Source organism: Cydia amplana, chromosome 1 (genome assembly GCF_948474715.1).
Source record: "Cydia amplana chromosome 1, ilCydAmpl1.1, whole genome shotgun sequence".
NCBI lineage: Eukaryota > Metazoa > Arthropoda > Insecta > Lepidoptera > Tortricidae > Cydia > Cydia amplana.
Window position 1 is genome coordinate 7,637,662 of NC_086069.1, and position 26,322 is coordinate 7,663,983.

The following is a 26,322-nucleotide window of genomic DNA, read 5'->3' on the forward strand; positions in this document are numbered from 1 at the left end:
GTACAAGTGTAAAGTCAAATCATTTCGTCAGAAATGGGTACCTACCATACCTTGCTTAAAAATGTATGTAAGTACAATAGTTTTCACTCTTACTGGGTAATTCTTCGTTGTATCAAGTTAAAGTTATGTGGACAATTTGTACTTAAAATTGAAAATTTAAATTAATGTTTTATGTTCAGTAGAAAATTGAAAAATTAAACAACTAAACTGCTAAGTATCCAAAACACTCTTGAGGTTGATAGAGCTTTACGTATTATGCCTATATAATAGTTTGGCAAACCAAATTTATCATTTAATAAGAAGAAGAAAAACTACTCAACCCTTTTTTTGGGTGCTAATACTAGGTACTAGGGCTAGTACGTAAGACAAAGACAGAATGATTCTCCCTATCTATGTTTGAAATGAGATAGTCCCTGGCCAAACTATATAAAAAAATCTAATAATTATGCATCTATTTGCTACATGCCAATTTGTGGGCTTATAACTTGAAGGCAATTTAACGAGTGTGATGACATAATACAAAGCTAGTCGTCACCACAGTACATTTCCCGAGCTTTTAGCCCGCAATTGTTGGCCCTTTATGTTCCGGATGTCGAGGCGGACAGTCCAGACAGACATACGAGGACGCAAACAGACTCTGAAAACAATAAAATGAAATATACGAGCATTTCTGGAAAGTGATAAAAGCGCTGAAATTTGTTGTTCAAAGCGTTGTTCATCTCTATGCAATTTATATAAATGTTTTTCACCTCAGCAGCTCGAACAAGGGTACTTTGATTCTTAAAAACAGTGAGCAAAATGCGATTTTGCTCACTGAGTGAGACAAAATGACATTCAAGTGACCTTTATAGTCAAATGACATTTCAACATGCGGGGTCTAATAAAAGTTCGAAATACTTGGGTTCTATTATCTCTGTCCCTTTCACACTGTTAGCAAAAAGAAATAGACAAAAAAAAGTTAAAACAACATTCAACAGTATATTCACGGTTTATAATAGACCCCCGAAAAACTTCAGACCGCATCGTTCCAAACCACGTACGAGTATGAATTCTTAATAATTAATAAATAAAAATAAAGTTTAAGATTTGATAAAAACTGATAAAATACTATATTTTAGGTATTTTATTGTACAATTAAAATAACGAACTCAAAAAATACACAGATCATCACGCAAAATTAATTATTTTACTTTTAAGAATTTCTACCATAGTTGACAAATAGTACGTATCCGCAATTCGGACCGTATCTTACAAAGATTTTTTTTTTAATTGTCGATTGAATTGTTAGTTAATGTTTGTTATTTCTATATTATTTTAATGGAATTTATTATTACGTTTTGTTTTTGTGTTCCATTGCGGTAATTAAACTTAATTGTTTGTATATCTTAAGAAAACATGAGTGCAGGTATTAAGTGATGAACAAGGATTACATTTTTCAAGTTGTCTAATAGGTATGTTCTCACTGCGCTGAGGTGAAAAATGTTGTGTACTACACGAGATCAAAGTTATTTACATCTCGTGCGTTTTTGAGTCCCTTACTACGCTCAAGATTCTAAATTAGATTCACTCGCTACGCTCGTGAATCTATTATAGAATCTTTCGCTTGCACGGGACTCAAAATAAGCACTCGAAGAAATATCAAACTTTGATCACTTGTTGTACAAATAACTATTGTAACCTCCTCCTGTTATTGAAGTCGTTTAAAAAAAAGTAAATTAAGTTATGGCCAAAACCAGTGTGAGTATTTATTTGTCAATTGTGCAAGTGTTATTTTAAACGTCAAATATATATGAAATTATGACGTATAAAATAACACTTGCACTGTGTAGGTATGCTGTCAAAATCGCTGCAGAGTTTACACGTATTAATATGAAGAAATTTTCGAGGTACTTGGTACATTTTTTGAGCAGAATGGTAACTGAAAACCCATTCTTGTATGTAGCATACGTCTAGAGCTAAGTCGTTACTGTAACAAATAATCTATTATCATATAATATTACAGAATATATAGGTATGTAGAATTTACTCACATCGAGTTCATTTAACGCTGCATCCGAGTGTGAAAATGTACAGAACTTAACGATTGATATGAATCGATACAACCCCACGTTATGACAGGCATGTCGTAACACTTCTATTTATTTTATCCTTCACATCGGTCTCTTCATTTATTTTGTTGCAGGGGGACGTTTTTGAATAGGCAATGTCGCGTATAAATTTCTATCGCCCCTCTGGGATGGCGGCGCGCTAAAAGGTGCTGCGAATTAATTTTACCTGACATCAAGGATGAGTACGCCGGAATAAGTTAGCGCATAATGAAACGGCTCGGCGACTCGCCGGCACCTCTCGTGGCCGTGTCAATAGATTACATAACTTTAGTGCAACGTAAGCCCTTTTGACAATTGTTATATGTAATAGACTATGAGACGCTGCGATATCCTGGGCATTCTAATGAAAACAGTCCTTAAGCGATTTGAAAAAAAGCGGCCAAGTGCGAGTCGGACTCGCCCATGAAGGGTTCCGTATTTAGGCGATTTATGACGTATTAAAAAAAAACTACTTACTAGATTTCGTTCAAACCAATTTTCGGTGGAAGTTTACACGGTAATGTACATCATATATTTTTTTTAGTTTTATCATTCTGTTATTTTAGAAGTTACAGGGGGGGGGGGGCACACACATTTTACCACTTTGGAAGTGTCTCTCGCGCAAACTATTCAGTTTAGAAAAAAATGATATTAGAAACCTCAATATCATTTTTGAAGACCTATCCATAGATACCCCACACGTATAGGTTTGATGAAAAAAAAATTTTGAGTTTCAGTTCTAAGTATAGGGAACCCCAAAAATTTATTGTTTTTTTTTTATTTTTGTGTGAAAATCTTAATGCGGTTCACAGAATACGTCTACTTACCAAGTTTCAACAGTTCGGAGAAAAGTGACTGTGACATACACGGACAGACGGACAGACAGACATGACGAATCTATAAGGGTTCCGTTTTTTGCCATTTGGCTACGGAACCCTAACAAACATAATAAAAATGGCTAATAATAAAAAATCGTGAATATTTTGCTTATATTGATAGTTTCAAAACTTTCAAACTATTGTGACTCTTGATATGTCCTTTTATTTATTCATACAATGTCTAATATTAATGTGTTCACTATAACAAGTACCTACCTAATTAGTTGACTAATCATTAATTATTAGTAAATAGGACGGTACCGTAACTAACCAAGTTAGTTTAACATTAAATCTCAAGACTTGTTCAGTATAACAGTACGTCACCCAAGACTTGTATTTTAACACGGTTTATTTCTAATGAGTATAAGAGTATGTATATGCATTTATATTATATAATTCCACGTACCAATTAGGAACTTAAATACTTTAAGTACCTATTAAATAAATTACTGACAGTACTGCCACAATGAGCCTTCAGTCAGCCCAGGAGGAGCTAATCTCGTCCGCGTCATTAATTCGCGAACTTCTCTTCAACTCGCCCAGGTGCTAATGTCTGCGCCTAATTAAATTAAATCCCGGCGGGCATTTCTTTCCTTTCTTAATGAATGAGCTCTAAATTTAGGATAGCGAATTCGGGCTACCCCATCAAGTTTCAAATGTTTTAACTATTTTAACATTGTTTTAAGATCAAATAATGTTATATAGCGATGTGACGAGTCCACTTTTTTTCAATTCGAATCATTCGAATTGATTCGGCCGCTGATTCGAATTCAAAATCGAGTTGACTCGACTCGACGATTCGCGTGGTTCGCGACAAGGTCACAGGCACAGGCGCGGAGCGAGTTGAGACGGCGAGTTACGCGGCAGTTGTTGTAAAAAGAACCTTCAAGGCACGGAATTAAGGTTTATTTTTGAATGGCCATACTAGCAGTGAACTCGAGTTGGGATACTTGGAATGGCGAATCAAGCGGCAGTTGTAGTAAAATGAACCTTCGGGTTACGGAATTAAGGTTTATTTTTGAATGGTCATAGTACCAACTCGAGTTGAGACGGCGAATCGAGCGGCAGTTGTTGTAAAAAGAGCCTTCGGGCTACAGTATTAAGGTTTATTTTTGAATGGCCTTAGTAGCAGTGTGATAGCGTTGACTCGGCTCGGCGGCGGCTCTAGCTAGTGGTCGAGTTGATTCGAATTGCCCATAGTCTTGATTCGAATTAACTCAACTGTAGGCTGATTCGAATTATTCGAATCAGATAACTTGACTCGCCCATCGCTAATGTTATATTCATTTACATTTCTCATGCCTCTCAAAAGTGGATCATTTTCTTTATCTATGAAGTGAAAGTGATACCCTAAGATTGAATAGTGGCATATTTCTCTCTGTTCCCGTCCCATGAGTAGGTAATAGCTAAATGATTTCTCTGTCTGGAACAATTGTAAGTTGTAAGTTGACATAATTAATGTAAATAAATTAACATAGATAGATATAAGACAAAAATGCCTTTCCTAATACCCTAGAAATCATCTCATGACATTGCCTATTGGTAAGTAGGTACCTAAAATCAGATTTAGATTTAAATTGCATTTACCTAAACTAAACATAAATCAGGCCCCAGTACTAGTCCGGCAGGAGTAGGCAGCGAGGCGCGCGGCTGCGGCCACGTAAATATCTCAACGCTCATCTTACTTGCACCTACAACTTGGCAAGTAAGTTCAAAGCCGCAATTTTAAATTAACCAGCATCCGCGTTCTCGCCAGCTTGAATAATTCAATTAGTCCCCGTGTATCTTCGCTCGCGTCAACAAAATCTAATCAAAACTCACATCAAAATCACTTTAATACGCCGTAAATATTCAAAGTAAACTACATGAGGCGTGACGTGACGCGTGAGGTTGCTTACTTGTAGCGAATTTGCAAAGCCGCATTCGTGAAATAAACTCCTAAATAAATAGCTAGGTAGCTTGAAGTCGCTCTCTCGTTATAATTTAATTTAGATTCAATGATGTGTTAGTATATGTACATATATATATCAGCGATTCTCGAATGAAAGTTCGCCCAAAACGTACAAGTATCCATGAATTATGCGCTTTCTATGTATCTCAGACCATTGGTGCGATAGAGAGGGAATTGCGATCGAGTTCACGCAGTCGCTAACGTTAATGTCAAGTTTCAACTCGTATAGTAGCCGTGCATGTGTCCATAGACTACGGTAGCTGCGTGCCAGTAGCTGTCCCGTTTTTGCCACCGACGTGGTATGAAAAATAAAGACTAATCATTTTCATGGCGATTATTCAGTAGGTACTATTTTTATTAAAAACAAACGAAAACAAATTAAATTTGTTTACTTTAGCGAGGTTACGCATAACTATCCCACCAAATTAACCATCCCCCATAATATTCTAATACAGCTATAGCTATGAAAAGTCATTTTCATTTAAGTTTTAGTTCTTTATGGACAAAATTATCACAAAGGTACAATTGGTATTGTTATGTCACTGTAAACTGGTTTAAATCACAGAGTGGAATACCATTAGCAGTACGCTCCCGAATTCAATTTCCACACCGAGACAAACCAATAATTTGAATGCACGTATTTGAGCAATTTATTTAACGATGGATCTGCTCAGAATTCATGTTATACAATGCTAAAGTAGTAATCACAGAATCAACTAAAAATATAGTATGAAATTCCATAGTAAAGTCCATCCCACTTTTCACCCCTTTAAGGGATGACTCCCATAACAAAAACTAGTCTATGTCTTTTTCCAGAACTCAAACTATCTACCTACAAAACTACAAACCAAATATCGAAATCGGTTTAACAGTTTAACTAGTTTAAGCGTGATGAGGTGACAGAAAGACAGTCGAAATTATGGTCCCTATTATGACAGTTCCTTCAAGTCTCTTTTGGCTGGGCTTAATTTGAATAATAACTGAAGAAATGTGTTTAAGTATTTTTGAGGTTAACGCCATCTAGCGTTAGCGTTAATTACTTGAAACCCCTAAGCACATCAATGTTAGTACTCTAGTTATATTAATACCAGTTAGAGCGAAACTCACTAGATGGCATTTAAATCAATAAAGAAAAACTCAATGACATTACATGTAAGTTTTTCGATCAGGTCACGTGATCGTCTTTATTTAATAACATTTTTCCCCACCTCAAAAAGTGCACAGCGCCGCTAAAGAAGTTTACACTTCAAACAATATTCCCGCACGGCTAAAGTCACTTTCGTACGAGGAAAGATTAGTCAAGCTGGGCCTGACAACACTGCAAAAAAGGCGGGAACGTGGCGACTTGATCGAGACGTTCAAAATTATGCATGGATATTACGACTGTCCAGAGCTAAGCGACCTGTTCACTCGAAACCCAAACACGCGCACAAGAGGACACTACCTTAAACTAGTAACAACAAAGCATAAAACAAATATCGGGAAAAACTTTATTGCAAATATTGGATTTATTATTATTATTTTGTATTTTAATTATCACTAACCTTAATTAATTTTAAGATTTGTTTGTTTGTTTGTTGTTGTACTAACAATTATGGATCGTATGGATTTGAAATAAATAAATAATTGAAATTAATTGAATTGAATTGAAATCGTATAGTAAATGCTTGGAACAAATTACCCTCTGAAGTTGTGAACTCTACAAGTGTGAATCAATTTAAAAATAGACTCGACAAACTATCAAAACAGTGAAATCGTGCTAAGTGAACTATGATTTAGACGCACCAGCATCAGCTGCCTGTCTAAAATGAAATAATAATAATAATAATATTTTTCCAAATCGGTTCAAAAATCACGGAGTTCTGAGGTAACATATACACATCCAAAGTACTAAAATACGGTCGAATCGATAACCTCCTCCTTTTTTTGAAGTCGGTTAAAAATGAACTGTCATAGGGGGACCATCATCAAATGATAGGTATAAAATATGCTTCACTAACGATAACAATTTATTCAGTACCTACCTAAGTAAGTTAAATTATATAACACTGAAGTTAAGTAACGAAACGGATTGTGCTGAATAAGATACTTATGTTATGAAAATGAAAATGTTCTGTGTCACTTGATATTGAACATTTTCGTACATATTAATGACAAAGTAAATTAAGCGTCTAAAATAAGACGTTCAATATTACGAGAAGTTCAGTTTAAACTTTGTTATCTTCCCTTCAAACTGAAGCCGTTACCGTCGTTACTGCCGAACCCGACTTTTGAAATCCTCACATTTGAAAATTAAACTTCTTTTATCGTCGTTTTCGTAAACAAAACCTGTTATTTATAAGTCAAACAATCTCCAACAAAGTGTTTACTGTACAGTCAGCAGCAATAGTTGCGTATCAGGCGAGGTGTTTAAAATTATCTTGACGCGAGATGTAGACTAACGTAAAAGTAATGGGCAAAGTTTTAAAAATAATATGCACAATAAAAGAATTATTGCTATTCTTAAACACGGTTTATGCTCAGGCTTTTTAGGAGGCTGGAAACCGTTTTACCACTTTGTTTTTCAACAAATATAAAATTTATGTGAGTAAGTTAAACAAAAATGCCATACAGCGCATATTAATAGGTAATAAAAAATAATTAAAAAATTAAAATTAAACAAAAATAAAACCAAAATAAAATAACTTAATAATAATATCTTTTTTAAAAAAAGGGAACCGCCTTCAAAAAACCAACCCACTGAAAAGTACAAAATAATTTTTATATGGCACCCCTTTACGTGTCCAGTCCCTATCCCGTCGTAAAGCAAATTTTTGCCAAAAAGTAATGAATACCTAATAATAAGAAAATTAATAATCATCCGGGTAATTACTTAGTTTTTGAAGTCGGTGCCAAACTAACTAACTCGGTGCAAAAGTAACTACCTACTAATGTTGGTTATGGCCTAACTCGATGATAATCGCGACACAACATAATATGACGTTTTGGTGCTAAACGATTTGTATGTATATTGCTCCCACGCCCACTCCCATTCCCAGTCCCAGTCCGAGTCCGACTCCCAGTCCCACTCCCACTATTTTATCTAAATCGGTTTCAGCTACATAAATTTGTTGGTAGGTATACCGATAGCATGGCCACCTACCGGGTCCAATTGGTTTTTCAAACCATCCATGTACTGTACACTAAAACCTTCTCCGGAATGTAACAAACACTTTTCTGAAAACCGCATCAAAATCGGTTCAGCCAAACGCGAGATAATCACGAACAAACATCAAACTCATCAAGATGTGACAGATGACCAAAATAGCGTGGGCCTATGTTGCACCAAACCTGAGTTCCACTAGGTACAGCAAGGGTTCAGCATTAGCTCTATCTTGTGTACTGCTCTCCCAAGTGCTCATCAAGATGTGACGGATGACCAAAATTGCGTGGGCCTATGTTGCACCAAACCTGAGTTCCACTAGGTACAGCCAGGGTTCAGCATCAGCTCTATTTCGGGTACTGTTCTCCCGAGTGCTCATCAAGATGTGACGGATGACCTAAATAGCGTGGGCCTATGTTGCACCAACCCTGAGTTCCATTAGGTACCTACAGCCAGGGTTCAGCATCAGCTCTATCTTGGGTACTGCTCTCCCAAGTGCTCATCAAGATGTGACGGATGGCCAAAATAGCGTTGGCCTATGTTGCACCAAACCTGAGTTCCACTAGGTAGAGCCAGGGTTCAGCATCAGCTCTATCTTGGGTACTGCTCTCCCAAGTGCTCATCAAGATGTGACGGATGGCCAAAATAGCGTTGGCCTATGTTGCACCAAACCTGAGTTCCACTAGGTAGAGCCAGGGTTCAGCATCAGCTTTATCTTGGGTACTGCTCTCCCAAGTGCTGATCATGATGTGATAGATGACCAAAATAGCGTGGGCCTATGTTGCACCAAACCTGAGTTCCACTAAGTACAGCCAGGGTTCAGCATCAGCTCTATCTTGGGTACTGCTCTCCCAAGTGCTCATCAAGATGTGGAGGATGACCAAAATAGCATGGGCCTATGTTGCACCAAACCTGAGTTCCACTAGGTACAGCCAGGGTTCAGCATCAGGTCTATCTTGGGTACTGCTCTCCCAAATGCTCATCAAGGTGTGACGGATGGCCAAAATAGCGTTGGCCTATGTTGCACCAAACCTGAGTTCCACTAGGTACAGCCAGGGTTCAGCATCAGCTCTATCTTGGGTACTGCTCTCCCAAGTGCTCATCAAGATGTGACGCATGACCAAAATAGCGTGGGCCTATGTTGCACCAAACCTGAGTTCCACTAGGTACATCCCGTGTTCCACTAGGTACATCCAGGGTTCAGCATCAGCTCTATCTTGGGTACTGCTCTCCCAAGTGCTCATCAAGGCGTGTCGGATGACCAAAACAGCGTGAGCCTATGTTGCACCAAACCCGAGTTCCACTAGGTACAGCCAGGGTTCAGCATCAGCTCAGATCCATGTATACTAAAACCTTCTCCAGAATATAAGAAACACTTTTCTGAAAACCGCATCAAAATCGGTTCAGCCAAACGCGAGATAATCGCGAACAAATATACATACATACATACATACATACGGGTCAAACTGAGAACCTCCTTTTTTTTGAAGGCGGTTAAAAATAACAGCCATCACGCCTATCACAATTACCTATCCTATCAACCTTAACCTTTTGGACGCCAATGACCGATATATACGCACCGCAGGTCCAACGCCAAAGACGTATTAATCGGTCATAGACCACAGAGCAACATAGACCTAGGTGCATATGCATAAAGTTCAATTTCAGTTTTGACATTTCGGTGACGTGGCGTCTGAGAGACAGCTTTTGTGTTTGACACGGCGTCGAAAAGGTTAACGAACTGTGCATTTTACTTGCGAAGGGGATGTACTTATACACCGTGTGTCCCAATTAATTTAAATTGCTTGTGCCAACTTCTGCTTATAAGCATAGACAACTTTGGAGTCCACTGGGACTCTGGGACCTACGCTAGCTCGAAACCTGATTAGTTTACCTAATGTTATCCATTAACAATTTTCGTAATATTAGGACTTTTCTTAAAGTTTTATAACTACAGACAATATGTACCAACAATTTATATGTGAACAATAGTCGCTTTTTTCAATAAGATATTAAACTTCGGAGTTTTTGGTAAAAAGTGAAAAATTGGGTACAAGATATAAATTCCTATTGAAATATCGCTAATTAACCGTTGTATGAAATCACTTTCTTAGCTGTTATACATGACACCGTAAGATTGTGAACCCGTTAGTTTATAATGTAACGTAGGTTAGGTTAGGTTAGATTATAATCTCCCTACCGTCAGTTTATAATGTAACTAGCGAGATTATAATATGACGAGTGTTTACAATTTTACGGTGACATGCATATCAAATAATATCAATATCATATTTCATACAAAGATTTTTTTAACACATACCTACCTATGTTGGAAAACTTGTTGTCAATGGATATCTAATCTAATTGCATCATATACACTAGTAGTTTATGCAACAGTGATATAATAAGGGTTCTTAAAATTCAAGGGTCGAAGTTACAAAACGAGACGTAGTCGAGTTTTGTAAAAAAAGACCCGAGAATTTTAAGAACCAATTATGAGCTGTTGCATACATTACTTTTTCTATGACAGCTGCAGCAAAAAAAAAAAAATTAAAAAAAAAGAGTTATTATTGTAAATGAAAACATACCTCTTTCAATCAAGATGATCGGAACTTGTATCTTTAAAAAAAATAAAGCAGTTGTATTATACTCATAAGATGACTGCTAGCAGTCATCTTATGAGCCTATAGACAAATCATTCAAATGACATTGCTTTAGATATCACTGTCAGTCATTTAATTGACACATTTAAGTGCTGGAGTAGAAAAAATAAATTACATGATATTAATGCTGACATTATCTCAAAAGAATTGAATTTTATGTAAACTGAGAGCTGGCACGTTGGTTTAAGCCGTTTAAGAGAAAATGTTCGCCAATGTATAACCGTCAACAGCCCGGAATTATGACTCACACACAGTGAATTGGTTTTAACTGTCATACTGTGTAATTTGTTGAATAAATAAATAATAAAAATTATATGGTAACCTTAATTAGTAACACCGCGCATTTATATTTTGTTCTGTAATTTCTTGGTCGTAATATTGCCGTTGTGAATAGCTCTTGCCGAGTTGAGGACACGAGCTAAGCCGACAATTACGAGAGATGTCATGAAAGTTTCCGCGGTATCGTTAACATTACCATAGAGAAAAAAATACATAGAGTGCTCACTCCATACATGAGTTTTAGTACTAAAAAGATTTTAATAACAAAACTTCCGTGAGACAAAGACATAGTAAATATATTAAAAACGGGTCACTCACGTATTTTAAGTCGAAAAACGCTCGACATGTCTCTCTTCTCGGTACGAAGTGAAACATGTCGAGCGTTTTTCGACTTAAAATACGTGAGTGACCCGTTTTTAATATATTTACTAAAAAGATTATTAGCATCTAGCATCGAGTAGCGGAACTATCAGTACTGCTACTTGACAATAGATGTAGCATCGACCGGAAAGTCTTATGCTGTTGAGATAAGCCTTTCCGGTCGGTGCTACATCTATTGTCAAGTAGCAGTACTGATAGTTCCGCTACTCGATGCTAGATGTAGACACTGAAATTAATAGTCTGAACTGATGTATGGAGTGAGCACTCTTGTCTTACTATATTTCTCTATGACATTACAAATCGAAACGGTTATGAAAGTTGGACCGCGGCCAGAACCACGACACGTAGCATCGCTACTACTTGCAACGCTCACCAGGGCGCGAGATTAGAAAATCTGTCAAAACAAACTGTTATATAGACTGATTTGTTTAGATAAATACTTACTTACCTCAAAAAAAACAACGGGATGCACTCAGGGAATGCCGGCAGAAGTGAAAACTCAATGACTAGTGCACAATGCACTATGTACAATTGAGGTTAACGCCATCTAGCGTTAGCGTTAATTACTTGAAACCCCTAAGCACATCACTGTTAGTACTCGAGTTATATTAATACCAGTTAGAGCGAAACTCACTAGATGGCATTTTTTTAAATCAATAAAGAAAAACTCAATGACATTACATGTAACAGTTTTTCATGTAATGTCATTGAGTTTTTCTTTATTGATTTAAATGCCATCTAAATGATTGGCCATCTAAATCTTACGGTCACGTGATCGTCTTACGCTGTCTCGACTTCTCGAGTTTAACATTTTTTCCCCACCTCAAAAAATGCACAGCGCCGCTAAAGAAGTTTTCACTTCTTTAGCGGCTAACTAAATGTTAATATTTTCAAAATTGCTTTTTGAGGGTTATTTAGGGGTATATTCTACAACAAAAAAATCACGGTATCTTATCTGGAGAAGCCCAAACTTGGTACGTTTTGAAAATTATTTTTATTCTAATTAAAAAAAATACTGAAATGTTTTTTAGAATCGGCTCAATAAGCCCTTTTATTAAATACTACACACGATAGGTTTCTGAACAATATTTTTTTATCTTATACCTTTAAACGAGCAATTCTTGTTTATTTATTTATTTATTTATATATATATATATTTCGGGGATCTCGGAAACGGCTCTAACGATTTCGATGAAATTTACTATATGGGGGTTTTCGGGGGCGAGAAATCGATCTAGCTAGGTGTTATCTCTGGGAAAACGCGCATTTTCGAGTTTTTATATGTTTTCCGAGCGAAGCAGATATTATCGATTTTATATGACGTCATAACTCCTTTCCTTTTTTATTTTTTTTGGTGCTACGGCTCACGTTGATTCTAATGGCCCAAAGATCAATCGTACCGATTTTCGTGCTTTTAATACAATTTGGAGCGTTTTTTGGCGAACCGCTAGGTCCTATTACAGGCAAAACAATATACATACCTACTTGGATTAATGAACGCGGCCGCTGTGTAATAAAACCGTGTTTGTAATGTCAATAGATAATGAATGTGGTTTAATTTCGTGTAAGCCTAGAGCTATTGACAGCGTTGTTATACATAGATATATTATTGTATACCAGTGCCCTATTTATCAAAAACTTGTAACATGTAATACAAGTGGAAGTCCCTTTTTGACAGCTTTTGTTAGAAAGGGACTTCCACTTGTATTACAAGTTACAAGCTTTTGATAAACAGGGCACAGCAAGTGGAATATTACTCTTTAATCTTCATGATTTGACATGACATGGCCGCTTTCACCACCACAGATTCGGTTCACGCTTCGGCTAACACACGGCTACAAAGAGTTTTAAGGAAACACCAACGTAAGGAAAATACTACCTATAAATCATTACAAATATGTATAATCAAAATTAATGCCATGCCATGCAAATAATTATTGTTCAAAATAATTTAAATTTTTGATTCAACGCAAAAAGATCCACTTTTTGAAACACTCATCTCATGATTCAATTTTTAATGTTTTCAGTTTAAATATTTCGCTTATACGGGTCCTGAAATTAGCACGAGGGGTAAAAAACAACTTCCCTTGTCCCCAAAGAATTATTAGAACAGAGTAGAGTAGAGTAGAGTAGAGTAGAGTAGAGTAGAGTAGAGGTAGAGTAGAGTAGAGTACAGGTAGAGTAGAGTAGAATAGAATAGAATAGAATAGAATTTCATTTAATCAAGTAGGATTTTACAATCTCTTTTGCATCGTCAAAGTACAAAATAAATTAAAATTTAATTAAAAAATAAATAACAGCATACAAAATACAAAAAAATTACTAGCGATACAAATACATTTCATAATAATTAATTCATTTATTAATAGACGGCCATTCATCTTTATCATTAACATAATCTTCGACTGTGTGTGTAACAGGGATGTAACGGATGTGGTTTTATCGGAACCGAAAGCGGAACCAGATGTTTTAAATTTAGTTTATCGGAACCAGAAACGGAATCGGAACCGAAAACGGAACCGGAACCAGAACCGGAGCCTGAGTCAGTACTATCAGTAGGTATACATTACACAACACAACACATACGAATAGGTACTTTAAATTCGAAAACACGGATAAACCAGAACATCTAATTACTGCAGCACGTGGCAAGCGGGGCTATGAGCGAATGACTGGTATAAACCTGTTTGTTTTTGATGTACACCGCTCATGTCCCGCTGCCGCGCTAAGCATTGACATCCGATATAACTTCCGTTTCAAAGGTAACGGAACCGGAACAGAAACGGATGTGTAATACCAAACGGAAGTTCCGACTTAAGGGAAACGGAAACGGAGCTCTGTAACATCCCTGGTGTGTAATAATATGCCTTATGCAGTAGACTAGATTTGACATATTTTTTTAGTCCAGGAAATGGTAAATCCTAATAAAAAATTATTTGTCCAATTATCGAATCCAAATATCGAATATTCGAACTTCAACAAGTTATTACATGAATATTTTGTAAGTAAAAACATGAATAGTCACTGATGTACTAGTCCAGTTATGTAACTTTTTAAATTTTTGCATGTATTTTATAGGAAGTCTTAATAATATAACTTTTACAAGAAACAAGTTGCTGTTTATTTCGAAGAGCGTTATTCGCGTTACAAAGCAACGGAAAATACATTTTTTGCTGAAATTTTAGGTGCCTTCCGGTGTAATTTCCACGTTTCATAAAAGCACATTCCGTCATGAACCCCCAGAGATTTGTTTAGCAAACTCAATCATTCTTGCCGCCATTGTGCTAAAAACTAACAAAGCCCAAGCGTGTATATTTTTGTATTTCTATTTATACCAAAAACTGCGAGCAAATAAGGTTTCCGAAACTTGTTCTTAATTATTACAAAGACATAAAGTTTTGTAAGTTTCGCGTTTGTACTTTAGGTATCAATACATAAAATGCATAATTAATTCACCAATGCAAGACTAATTGGTTATCATCCATTTTCATCACATATTTTTGGCCCTTTATACGAGTAGTCTAACAGGCATAGGTAAACTGCAGCTGCTATAACACACCTAATCACTTGCAAATTGAGTAGCTTTGCTCTGCCCTGTACCTAAGTCATCGGCATCTGCTACTCAAGGCTAATTATTCACAGCCGTCGTTCCGGCATGCCAATGAGAATCTGGTCGGGAAATTAAGCAGGGGGGAGGGGGGAAGGGGCACAGTGGTCTGACTTGCAACTGAGATTGCTTCGTTGCTGAACAGTTTGCCGAGGTGGAAATAAATACCCCCAACTTTTTGTTGGTTTCTAAACGCCTCTATATAAATTATTAATCGGTAGGTAAACCACTTCACATAGGTACCTACCTACTGATGGTCTTGTATAAAGCTAACATAACTAATTTAAATTGGGTGTCTACATGTAACATTCGTAATATTCAATTTGGGTTTTACCATTTGCCTACACCAATAAAATGAAATAAAAACATTTTAATGAACATTAGTGTCGTACTAAGTCAATGACAAGACAAAGGTTGTTCGACCTAATAATGAAATATTATTACGGCGCATTCCACGTAAGAAAACTTACAGTGCGCATTCAAGTAATCTGGGTAGAGTCACGCATGTGAACAAATCCAGTGGAAAGTGGAAACCAAGATCCTTGCAACTCAGTACGACACTGCAGATTACGCATTTCGTTGATTTTTAAGAAAATGGTTTACGCAAATAGTCGCAGCATTAACTTTTCTAGTTTTATAAGTTTTATCTACTTCACAGAATGTTGCTTATAACAGTTATGACAAATGAGTTATTTATATCTAAGAAACAATCGTGTCCCCGAGTTGGACAAGTGACAACCAAACAACGTTAACTACTATCTCCTTTTTAGGGTTCCGTAGCCAAATGGCAAAAAACGGAACCCTTATAGATTCGTCATGTCTGTCTGTCTGTCTGTCCGTCTGTCCGTCCGTATGTCACAGTCACTTTTCTCCGAAACTATAAGAACTATACTGTTGAAACTTGGTAAGTAGATGTATTCTGTGAACCGCATTAAGATTTTCATACAAAAATAGAAAAAAAACAATAAATTTTTGGGGTTCCCCATACTTAGAACTGAAGCTCAACATTTTTTTTTTCATCAAACCCATACGTGTGGGGTATCTATGGATAGGTCTTCAAAAATGATATTGAGGTTTCTAATATCATTTTTTAGGGTTCCGTAGCCAAATGGCAAAAAACGGAACCCTTATAGATTCGTCATGTCTGTCTGTCTGTCTGTCTGTCTGTCCGTCTGTCCGTGTATGTCACAGTCACTTTTCTCCGAAACTATAAGAACTATACTGTTGAAACTTGGTAAGTAGATGTATTCTGTGAACCGCATTAAGATTTTCACACAAAAATAGAAAAAAAACAATAAAGGGTCTAGCAGGATGCTGGTAAAAAATATGCATTTTGTAGTTTTTTTTATTGTTATCAAATATAATTTTGTTTGGTTCATGTAACTTGAATCGTTTATAAAATATGACACTTTCAATGATACCCTAATTATTTTACGTTATCCTGAATAACTCGCAAACAAAAGAGAATCGAGGTCTGATGTTAAGCATGGAGGGTCCTTAGGACCTAACAGTACACTACCAGAAATATCGACAAAATCCGTCGTTGGGGGCACTTCTTGTTCGCTTAGCCTGCTAGACCCTTTTTGGGGTTCCCTATACTTAGAACTGAAACTCAAAACATTTTTTTTTCATCAAACCTATACGTGTGGGGTATCTATGGATAGGTCTTCAAAAATGATATTGAGGTTTCTAATATCATTTTTTTCTAAACTGAATAGTTTGCGCGAGAGACACTTCCAAAGTGGTAAAATGTGTGTCCCCCCCCCCCCTGTAACTTCTAAAATAACAGAATGATAAAACTAAAAAAAATATATGATGTACATTACCGTGTAAACTTCCACCGAAAATTGGTTTGAACGAGATCTAGTAAGTAGTTTTTTTTTAATACGTCATAAATCGCCTAAATACGGAACCCTTCATGGGCGAGTCCGACTCGCACTTGGCCGCTTTTTCTAAACTGAATAGTTTGCGCGAGAGACACTTCCAAAGTGGTAAAATGTGTGTCCCCCCCCCCTGTAACTTCTAAAATAACAGAATGATAAAACTAAAAAAAATATATGATGTACATTACCATGTAAACTTCCACCGAAAATTGGTTTGAACGAGATCTAGTAAGTAGTTTTTTTTTAATACGTCATAAATCGCCTAAATACAGAACCCTTCATGGGCGAGTCCGACTCGCACTTGGCCGCTTTTTTTCCATCATGGACGTGTTTCTTTTGTCTGTAAATTAATTTAGCAGCATTCTTGTATCTGGGGCAGCGCACAACAGAGAAGTTAAAAGTGTATGCAGAGATTTAGGTAGCCAGAAATAAAGTTTCAGTACCTATCCTAAACTTTTGGGAACAGTAGCGGCAACTTTTGTTTCCCAGTTTCCGTATGACCCTTGTGTGTAGCTGTGACTATTTTGTAGTCCAGTGGGCAAAATTTATTGTTTCAAGTTGAATGTGACCGCGACCGTCCGTCAACGATGACAGATACGATCCGCGGGTATCGCGACCTATTGAGCCGTGTACATTTGAATAAAAATGCAGCACATTTGATGGAATTCATGACTACGTGCTTTGTGTGGGTGGGCAAATTGGTTACAGACAAATATAGAGAGGGGGTTGATATCGACCACACACAAACAATTTGTCATATATACCTGATATTAAAAATACAAAACATAGTATAATTGTATCATTAATTAATTACGATTAGCGATGTTCGATTTGTATAAATTCTTACATTATCACGGCATAAAAGAGAATTTGAATATTATATTGTATTGAGAATTAATTTCAATTGCATATTTTTCTAATGATAAACGTTTTTAGTAAAAATACTCATACTGATTAAACACTGGGTGATTTTGGGGTGATCCTGAATGTCAAAAATGTGTTAAGATGGTCATGTCATAGTAAACAAATTTTCCCATGTAACAACAAAATTGCGAAAAAAATGTAATGGGGTGCCCAAACTAGACGAAACGTGTGGATAAACATAATATTTTTTTCATGACTTTTTCATATCAGTCCCATGGGAAACCTTGGTCAGTATGACCATCTTAATAGATTTTAGACAGTCGGGATCACGACCCCAAAATCACCAACCATAAAAAATCACCAAGCATAAAATTGTTAATTAAGGCAACTCTAAAGACAGGTAGTTAATAAAGCTGTAAAAAGCTTAATCAAGCGCTATCCAAAGCGAGCAGATGTGGCGCAATTAAGACCCCCACAAAAACGGCCAATCGCGTATATATTCGAGCGGGAACAGCTTTAACCGGCTTCGCAGTCGTCTAAATGCTGACAAGCGTGGAATTATCGCCAATAGCTGCGCTTCTATTCTCTTTGCTTGACTCAGATGAACCAGTATCAGTACGATCTCCGATTACGCATTTGTTAATAATTTACCGTTTATACTCATAGCGATTCTTTTGCGGTGATGTGCTTGGCCAGCGTTGTAAATAGCAGCTAGCCTTGCTCTCGCCGCGCGCCGTATGTACTCAGTCGGATTAGACTGCCGACTAGCACAACAACCGCTGACCGAATAACCCGACATCTAAATGCTTGGTCTGCAGCCCCAGAAAAACATGACCTACGAGCGTAACATCACGACATACAAATAAACATACATATTTAATAATTAATGAGTTCAATTACTTATTAACTTTGTTATGGCGGATGGTTCATTTACTTTTATTTGATTTAAAGTATTTAAACCATGGAATTAATCGAAACTTCCGTGGCTATCTTCGAAAAACCTTTGACTATTACGGCTCATATATGAGCCAGAACGCTTATGGTGACGTCATATCGTGGGATTCGACAGGTTAATTAATGAACAATATCTGGGAGACAAAGTTTTGCTCGGAAAACATATAAAATCTCAAAAATTAGCGTTTTCCCAGAGATAAGATAGATCGATATTTCGCCCCCGAAAACCCCCATATACCAAATTTCATCGAAATCGTTAGAGCCGTTTCCGAGATCCCCGAAATATATATATAAATAAAATAAAAAAATATGCAAGAATTGCTCGTTTAAAGGTATTAGATTCTTCTGACAAAGGCAACTTTTTAGAAAGTATTCCACAACTGTACATGCAATAGCTGTATTGCATTTTACAACAGCGTGCATATTTACGAACTGTCGCTGTCACTGTTGGATTAATTTAACTCTCCGTAAATTGAGTAGGTTTATTATTAAGCCTGTGATGTGCTGCCTGAGCAGGAGTCACATATCCTCTCGGCCTGAAGGGCTGGAGAGGTTTACCGAGCTAGTCTCAGATTTGGGAGAAAGGGGACTTACGGGTTATGAATACAAACACGAATAGTACACTAGTATAGACGGGGCTTTATGCCGTTTATTGTAAACACTTATTAACTACTCTTATCACTAACTAATCCCGATCGGTCGGGGACTCTACGGTAGTGGGTCGATACGCGGGTTCCCTAGGTAACACGGACGTAAGGGAATGATAGGGAAGATCGGGGACAGGAATTACGCCGGCCGGCGGTGTCCGCTACAGGCCTTGCGTATGGGATTCACTGGCGGGCGGTGACCGCTCCGGCCCGTGACGGGAATACCCTGGCAGGCGGATAGCCGCTCCAGCCCGGGTCAGGATACCACTGGCAGGCGGTGACCGCTCCAGCCCGTGGGGGAAGGGAAGAGTCTGGCCTAGGCGCACGTATGTCACCCCGGCCGCGACTGATGGGACTGTGCGCTGCGCGTGCTTATATAGCTCCGGTCGGTGTTCCCCTCCATTGCGCCTCGCGCGGGGCCGTCGTGTCGGTGTGGCCGGATTCCGCTCTGGGCGCGTCGCTGCGGTGACATGGCGCGCTGGTGACATGGCTATGTCACATACCCCTCCCTGGTTAGGAGATTTTTACCTGGGGAAAAATCACCGTAAAATTACTAACCTGAATAGAAATCTAGTATTATAATATTTTTTTTTTTGTTAACCCATTTTATTTTACACTTCTTTTTTAGTTTTAATGTATATATATTTTTTCTCTCTTTTTTCTCAAATATATTTTCTGGTAATGGGTTTTAGTTTTATTTATTTATTTTTTTCTCTTCTTTTAAATTTCGTAAACTTTTCTGTTTCTTCTTATAAGTATATTTTTTTTTTAGTGTATAAATATATATAATTTTTTTTTAAGACTGAAGTAGGTAAGTATAGGTTTAATTAAAATATTTAGTTTTAAATTGTGCTTTATTTATCCTGCTCTACGGTTTTTTTTTTTATGTCGCCAATCGCTTGATAACGTGAGTCGTCTATTAGTACGAGTGGGTACTATGTTAGGTACTGGCTGTCTAGAATTTGGGATGCATTGGAGTGTCTGGAGTGGATTCTTGTCTTGTGAAGTACGTTGTTCTCTTCCTTTTAGCCAAGATGCGGGTTTGTTGTTTTCCTGCCTGGTTCCGCTCATCTTCTGTTGCGTTGCTTTACGTTTTTGGCAGGCGTTACACTTTTTTACATATGTGTTTATGTCTCGTTGTATACCGGGCCAGTAGTAACGTTGCATTACTTTCTTAGTAGTTTTTGTCATCCCTAGGTGTCCTGCGCTCGGTGTGTCGTGATGCTGTTACATTAATTGTAGCCTGTCGGATTCTGGTACACAGAACTTCCAGTCTGTTTCTGGATCTGTCTGGTTATTGTAACCTGAGTGAGTTATTTTTTTATATAACTGTCCCCCTTTTATGCGGTAATCTTGTGCTGTGTTTGGTTGACTTTGTACCAGGTCTAGTTTCCTGTCGTACCAGCCTTGCGTGCGTGGAGTAAATACCGGTTTCCTCGACGGTTCATCTGCTATCTGGTTGCAAGGGTTGCTCGATTTGTCTATTATGGTTTCCGGGCGCCTGTCCTTGACGTGTTGATTTCTAATTCGCTGTTGTTCCGGGTTTCTTGGGTAATATTTTTGGTTGATAGGTTCGTTGTGGTTTATCTTTATTTTATTTTTAACACATATGTCCCCCTTGGGGCTGGTGTCACACTGTACGGATTTGTTATGCGGTTGTTTTTCTAACTGTGGTTTTCGGGCGTCTGTCAGAGTCTGCGGTGGTTTCCTTGAGCGGTCGGTTACTGTCTGGAGGTCCGCATTACACGTGTCTGGATGCGTTGACCCTTGGTCTGGAATTGTTATCTGCGTTTCGTCGCGGTGGTCGCTTTTGTCCTCCTGGGCGTCAGGCCACGTAATTTTCACGCCTATCCTTCTTAGTAAGTCCATGCCTAAGATGACGGTTGACGCCATGGGGAGTATGCGTACCCAATGCCACAACGTGACGTTGTTCATTGTTATTTTCACTAGTACAGCTGTCTTTACTGTTGTTTTCGTGCCATTTGGCAAAACTATTACTCGTTGTACATGTTGTTCGAGATTTCCTTTCGTTTTACAGACTCTGTATACTTCTTCGTTTATATACGTGTGAGTTGATCCTGTGTCTATAAGGCCTTCGTATGTGACCTCGTTAAATGTCACGTTGATAAAAGGTCTGGTGTCGCCTTGGTCCTCGTCGCCTGCCGCTCCTACTGGTTGTGAGCCACTGTTTCCCTTATTTCCCTTACAACAGTTCTTGCTCAAAATGCCTAGTATGCCGCAAGTACTACAAAAAATGCGTTGTTGCGAACGGCACTGTGCTGCGTCATGACCAAACTTGCCACACGACCAGCAACATGTTTTCGGATCATATCTTGGGTGTATCTTTATCCCTTCGCTTGCGCATGGCCCCGGTTCGCTGTCCCGTTGTCCATACTGGCGATCTCGGATTTGTCTGTTTCGTTGTTGTGTCTGTGGCGTTCTGTCGCCTTGATCCTGCGGTGAGTTGTTCCATCTTGCTCTTTCTGTGGGTCCTTTTCCTGGAAATCCTCCACTGTACGCCGGTGTTAGTATGCTTTCATACTCTGCTGTTAGTTTTACTAGTTCGGTTAAGTCTTTGAAGTCGGTTTTCTTTATATAAAGTTTGTAGTTTTTTGCCATATTTTCGTGTATTCTATGTAGTTTCTCTTTTTCGGTTAGGTTATCGTATCTCCGCATCAGCGTTTGCAGGTCGGTTAGGTAGTCGACGAAGCTTTCCCGGAACATCTGTTTCCTTGCTACTATCCTGACGATGAGGTTCTCCTCGTAGTTGCTGGGGTAGTAATAAAGTTTAAAAAGACTCAGGAAACTGTCCCAGTCCTTGAATGATTTTACATTGTTCCTATGCCACGCTAGGGCCTTTCCCTGTAAGATACGCGGGAGCGCGGGTAATATATCTTCCTTCTCTATCCCGCTTGCTGCGATGAGCTCTTCTAGTCTTTCCAAGAACTCTTCGGCGTCGTCGTATCCCTTAAATGAGAGATTCCATTCCCGGATTAGCTTGGATAAGCGAATCGCGTCGACTTTTGTTTCGTCTTCTGACATCTTGGTCGGTCGTTTTTTCTCTGGAGTTCGAAATTCGTCTGTGGACTTTATGGACTCTACCAGCAGTTTCCTTATTTGGTTGGCTGTGAGGTCTGTTGTCGGAATGTTTCTATCTTTGGCTTGTTGTATTAATTCTGGCTTCTTCAAGTGGTATACCCAAGAAGTTGGCATTGATATACGGTAGGCTACGCTGTTATCTTATCGCGATGCGTTGGGTCGGACTTTGCGGCGGTAATTTGTTGAATGTTGTGATTTTAGTGACGCGATACGGTACTACGGAGTTATAACAATTTGATTGACGGGATACGGTACGGAGTTATAACGATTTGATTGACAGGATGCGGTACGGAGTTATAACGATTTGCTTGACAGGATACGGTACCGAGTTGTAACGATTTGATTGACAGGATGCGGTACGGAGTTATAACGATTTGCTTGACAGGATACGGTACGGAGTTATAATGATCTGATTGACAGGATACCGTACGGAGTTATAACGATTTGCTTTGATTCTACACGGGCGGGTGGGACGCGTCGCGTATATTATTATTTACCTTTCTCCCGAGTCTATAAGACTCCTAATTGTGAGTTATTCGGTTGGGCGCCAAATGTGATGTGCTGCCTGAGCAGGAGTCACATATCCTCTCGGCCTGAAGGGCTGGAGAGGTTTACCGAGCTAGTCTCAGATTTGGGAGAAAGGGGACTTACGGGTTATGAATACAAACACGAATAGTACACTAGTATAGACGGGGCTTTATGCCGTTTATTGTAAACACTTATTAACTACTCTTATCACTAACTAATCCCGATCGGTCGGGGACTCTACGGTAGTGGGTCGATACGCGGGTTCCCTAGGTAACACGGACGTAAGGGAATGATAGGGAAGATCGGGGACAGGAATTACGCCGGCCGGCGGTGTCCGCTACAGGCCTTGCGTATGGGATTCACTGGCGGGCGGTGACCGCTCCGGCCCGTGACGGGAATACCCTGGCAGGCGGATAGCCGCTCCAGCCCGGGTCAGGATACCACTGGCAGGCGGTGACCGCTCCAGCCCGTGGGGGAAGGGAAGAGTCTGGCCTAGGCGCACGTATGTCACCCCGGCCGCGACTGATGGGACTGTGCGCTGCGCGTGCTTATATAGCTCCGGTCGGTGTTCCCCTCCATTGCGCCTCGCGCGGGGCCGTCGTGTCGGTGTGGCCGGATTCCGCTCTGGGCGCGTCGCTGCGGTGACATGGCGCGCTGGTGACATGGCTATGTCACAAGCCGCCTGTTCATTGCAGATTTAATAATTTTCCAGCTCCGCCCCGGCGGAGCCATATTCGGCGAACTATGCGGCGGTGGGACTAGACTCTTAAGTATTCTAGTTAAGCTGTGATGGGCTTACGGAATGGCTGGAATTATATAGTAGGTAGATGGTTAGGTACAGTCAGTATCAAGAGTAATGAATGAACCAACGCACCATATGACCCTTCTACCCTGGAATACTTTTCCAAATAAATGCGAAAGTAACTGTTCTCTATCTGTTACCTCTACACGCAGAAACCCCAGGACCGATTGAGCTTTTGGCATGAAGATAGTTTGAGGCCCGGTAAATCATTCCTTAAAGGGATGAAAAAGGGGGGTTATATATACTATGGAAGTATTCATCGTATGCGAACGTTTCTATATAAATGCACAGCACGCTTTTACCACAAATGCCATTCCAAATGAGCAAATGACATATTTATTGGAAATGGTAGAAAACGTAATACCTACTTTTAAAAGTCAGCACGAGCTAACCAATTTAAATTGAATAGTTATAATGCCCAAGAGGGCGCCCTAGACCATTACAGCTACCACCAGTTTGGCACTGATAGAGTCTATGCGGAAAGAGAAGAGTCGTGAAATGTATGGGATCCAATACATTCTACGACTCTTCTCTTTCCGCACAGACTCTATAAATGCTAGCGCGAACGTATATATCTATGTATAGAAAGATAGTATAATATAGAGATGTATAATAGAAAGTATAATCGTAGTCGCAACTCCCACATACTATTAGGTATTAAGGAAATACATAGATTTGCAATACTTGTATGCCTAATCTTTGCGACATATTTATTGAAACACTAGCTGTTGCCCGCGACTTCGTACGCGTGGATTTGTATATTGGTGGTTATATATTCTACATTAGCTTTGAACATTATGCAGCAAAATATTGCAGTAGGACGGTTAATCATTTGTTAATTATTAATATTATACAACGCATGAGACTTGTCTTTCACAACCTACGAAGTTTCTAGCCCCTAACTAAATAAAATTGTTCTCGACATAATTACCCTCTCAACCCCCTTAGAAGATTTTCATGTCCTATATTTAATAAAACCTACTACCTAACTACTTATTTACGAAGTTTGAAGTAAATAAAATTTTAACCCTATATAAACTTTCAACCCTTTTTTAACCATTTTAGGGGATGAATTTTTAAAAACGCTGGAATTATTTTTCTTGTATTCTAATAATATGCCTCTGTACAAAGATTCAAGCCACGTTCTCACAAAAATGTTTGAACTCCATACAAACCACCACCTTGAGATAGAAATTTTCAAAAACGCTGAATTTTTTTTTTCCGTTTTAAAATAATACCTTTTTATGAAGTTTCAAGTTCCTAGCTTAAAATAAAATTTGAACCCCGTACAAACTTTCAACCCATTTTTAAACCTGTTAGAGGATGAATTTTACAAAACGCTGAAATTACTTGTATTGTCTTCTAATAATATCCCCAAATACAAAGATTCAAGTCCCGCGCTCGAAAAAATGTTTGATATCCATACAAACTTTCAACCCTTTTTTCACCACCTTAGGGGATGAATTTTCAAAAACGCTGAAATTAGTTTTCTTGTATTTAAATTTAATATCTATTTGCAAAGTTTCAAGTTCCTAGCTTAAAATGAAATTTGCACCCCAAGACGAACTTTCATCCCTTTTTTAACCCCCTTAGGGGTTGAATTTCCAAAAAACGTCGCAATTACTTTATTTTGTGATCGGCTATTATGCCTTTCTAAGAAGTTTCAAAGCATTTGTAATGGATTCAAACTTTAAACCCCTTTTTAACCCTGTTAGGGGATGAATTTTACAAAACGCTGAAATTACTTTTCCTGTCTTTTAATAATATCCCCAAATACAAAGATTCAAGTTCCGCGCTCGAAAAAATGTTTGATATCCATACAAACTTTCAACCCCTTTTTATCATCACCTTAGGGGATGAATTTTCAAAAACGCTGAAATTAGTTTTCTTGTGTTTAAATTTAATATCTTTTTGCAAATTTTCAAGTTCCTACCTAATATAAAATTTGCATCCCAAGACGAACTTTCATCCCCTTTTTAACTCCCTTAGGGGTTGAATTTCCAAAAACGTTGCAATTACTTTATTTTGTAATCGGCTATTATGCCTTTCTAAGAAGTTTCAAAGCATTTGTTATGGATTCAAACTTTCAACTCCTTTTTAACCCTGTTAGGGGATTAATTTTACAAAACGCTGACATTACTTTTCCTGTCTTTTAATAATATACCCAAATACAAAGATTCAAGTCCCGCGTTCGAAAAAATGTTTGATATCCATACAAACTTTCAACCCCTTTTTCACCACCTTACGGGATGAATTTTCAAAAAAGCTGAAATTAGTTTTCTTGTATTTTAATAATATATCTTTTTCCGAAGTTTCAAGTACCTAGCTTAAAATAAAATTTGAACCCCGTACAAACTTTCAACCCCTTTTTAACCCTGTTATGGGATGAATTTTACAAAACGCTGAAATTACTTTTCCTATCTTTTAATAATATCCCCAAATACAAAGATTCAAGTCCCGCGCTCGAAAAAATGTTTGATATCCATACAAAATTTCAACCCTTTTTTCACCACCTTAGGGAATGAAATTTCTAAAACGCTGAAATTAGTTTTCTTGT

General features: G+C 38.2%; 1 protein-coding gene across 1 annotated transcript in view; it reads left to right on the forward strand.

The window, feature by feature from the left end:
- Nucleotides 1-525: 525 nt before the first annotated feature.
- Nucleotides 526-26,322, forward strand: part of LOC134647331 (protein hook homolog) — a 73,567-nt gene continuing 47,770 nt past the window's right edge. The window contains exon 1 of the mRNA XM_063501656.1: nt 526-530. The gene's annotated coding sequence lies outside the window, so the exon portion shown is untranslated. The remainder of the gene's footprint in view (nt 531-26,322) is intronic.